The sequence below is a fragment of the Adiantum capillus-veneris genome, chromosome 5 (assembly GCF_014529385.1).
Source record: "Adiantum capillus-veneris isolate H3 chromosome 5, ASM1452938v2, whole genome shotgun sequence".
NCBI classification, from domain to species: Eukaryota; Viridiplantae; Streptophyta; class Polypodiopsida; order Polypodiales; family Pteridaceae; genus Adiantum; species Adiantum capillus-veneris.
This window is the reverse complement of record NC_140935.1, coordinates 156,491,854-156,494,687: the sequence shown is the minus strand read 5'-3', so window position 1 is coordinate 156,494,687 and position 2,834 is coordinate 156,491,854. Positions and strand designations below refer to the sequence as shown.

Below are 2,834 nucleotides of genomic sequence, written 5' to 3'. Positions count from 1 at the left end.
GCATACAATATGCTATTATGCCAACATAAAAAGTATTCTAGGTAGCATACCCTGAGTAAGCTAGTTAGCATACCCAATATGCTAATTAACACAACTAGAGTATACACTTGAGTAAGGATGGTTTCCTAAACATAACTGTGAAGATAGTTGTGACAAGCATATAAGAAAGTTAATATCATGATTGGCAGCGACAAATGCCATATCCATATACACACAAGAGACACATATGTGAGATAACTGCATTTCCTGCAGCAAAAAGTTTATTGAAAATCCTTAGGTTACAACTTAACAACTAAAGGGCATGCTATTATAGATTTCTTCATGGATTTCTTGGGTGATTGTGTACAATTGCCTTCTCTTTGGGATGTGCTACATAGGTATTTTGATACATCGTACTAGATGTGAAAATAGGTGGACGGTGGGCTGTTGGTAGTCTAGCTTGAATGTGTATGCATCCAGTTGCTTGTAATACAATCCTTGCACAACATATTAGCCTCTATCAATTACATTTATCCACTCATTGATGTACCCCTTCTCCACCTTCTCCCTTGCTGAAACACATTGGACTAGGTAGAAATCCACATCCTCAGCATTGGTTGAAGAATTTGAATTTATTGCAAATGTGTCACCGACACATAGAGCACTACTTAACGCGTCATGATGGACTTTTTACGTGAAGTCATCATAGCCAATGACTTCATCTATTGGAATGTCATTTGTAGGCCCAGAATCAGTCTCAACCTCATCACATAATGGCATCAATAGGTGATACTCCCAAGGTTGCATGTGAGGTATGTTTATGCAACGATTCCAACTTGAGTGCATGCATGCATCACAGAAGCATGCCAATGGTCTTGTTGCAAGGGAAGATGGATCTTGCAAGTTGTGGCCATTGAAAGCATGCAAAGAGAGAGTTTCTTTAAGAGTGGCACAATTCCACTTGACTTGTTCACATCCCCTAATTTGACCTCCTAGAACACACGGGCACATTCCCTATCTTTTGTAGGATATGATGCAGGTGGTGCTCCCTTTGACAGGTTTTCTTGGCATTGAGAAACCATATGTGTTGCACACTTATAATAGATCCATTAGGCTTCAGCTATTCATGGGACTCATCCTGATCCCTGTCAGTCCACCATACCTTGCAACAAAATAGAAAGGCCTGGTTTCCTTGAACTGCGAGGCCACACCATTAGAACACACCTAGTGTTTTTTGGGAGTCACTCCCTCTTTTTGTAACCAATCATGGTGTAGCATAAAGCAATGCTGCACAAACAATGTGTCATGCACCTTGTCATCTGATATGAAGAAGTGGATTGTTTTGACTACCTCCCCTTCCTTGCGGTAGTATATTATGTGTAAAATATCAAGAGATAGAGAAGGAGAGAGCTTGAGATCTTGCAAGCACGCACACACACACACACGTGCACACACACACACACATGCACACACACACACACACACACACAAAGATAGATGCGAAAGACTGTACTTCTTCTTCACAAACTCAAGATAAGAGGCCTACAAAAACACACACACACACACACACACACACACACACACACACAAAGATAGAGGCAAAAGACTATACTTCTTCTTCACAAACTCAAGATAAGAGGCCTACAAAACATAGGGGAAAATACAACATACAAGGGGAACTAATACAATGGTCTAGTATGAACCACTGGTGAGTGAGTGAGGTGAGTAGATAAGTGTGCCATCACTTTGGTAGGTAGACCAGCTTAGTTAGTATAGCTATAATATCATTGGCAAAGATATGTGTATCCACCAAGGTGCACCAGTGATGATGACAGTTAGTGATAGTAATCCAAGAGTTGTACATGTTGAGCTTGACATCTTGAAACTCCCCCTCAAGCTCAATGCCATCTCTTGTATACCAAGCATCACTCAAAATTGTCATATATTTGTTGCTTCAAGGGTCTTCATGAAGATATATGCAACCTGCTCATCTGTCACCACGTACTCCAGGTTGATGTTCCCTGCTAAGGCCCTCTCTCTGATGAAGTGGTAGTGCACCTCAATATGCTTTGTCCTGGCATGAAACATTGGGTTTTGTGCCAATTGTATGCTGCTAAGTTGTCACAATAAATGAAAACCGGCCTCTGTACTTCTGCTCCAAAGTCGTGAAGTAGCAATCCCAATCATGCTACCTCACATGCTGCCACTGCATCACCCTGTACTCTACCTTTGTACTTGAAAGAGAAAATATAGGTTGCTTCTTGCTGCTCCATGTGATAGCAGCACTCCCAAGTGAGAACATGAATCCACGGGTAGACCTACAATCGTATGTACCTTCAGCCCAATCCGCATCAGTGTAGCCAACGATCGTATGTACCTCCAACCCAATCCACATCAGTGTAGCCATAGAGCTGCAACTCCACATGAGCCCTCTAAAAAAGTGTGTAATCCATAGTAGAACTCACATAGCACAAAGGGTGTCTCACTGCATCCAAGTGTGGTTTCCTGGGAGACTACATAAACCGACTCACCAATCCAACAATGTAGCTCAAGTCTAGATGTGAGATAGTCAAGTAGATCAAGCTACCCACAATCTTCTTGTACATGGTAGCATTTTCAAGAACTTGACCTACATCATTCCCCAACTTCAAATTCTGATCTAAGGGCATTGAAATTGGCTTACAATCAATCATACCATAATTTTTTAACATATCCAAAGCATATTGCCTTTGTGACAGCCATACATCTTCTTTCTTCTTTCGTGCAAATAATTTCAATGCCTAAGAAATACCGCAAGTCTCCCAATTATTTCATGTCAAATTCATGCATAAATAGAGCTTGTATGTCCTCTACTT

The 2,834-nt window shown here is 41.1% G+C and overlaps 1 pseudogene; it reads right to left on the bottom strand.

Annotated features, from left to right (window-relative positions):
* Positions 1-285: 285 nt before the first annotated feature.
* On the bottom strand, positions 286-893 carry LOC147458362 (uncharacterized; annotated as a pseudogene).
* Between the last annotated feature and the right edge of the window lie 1,941 nt (positions 894-2,834).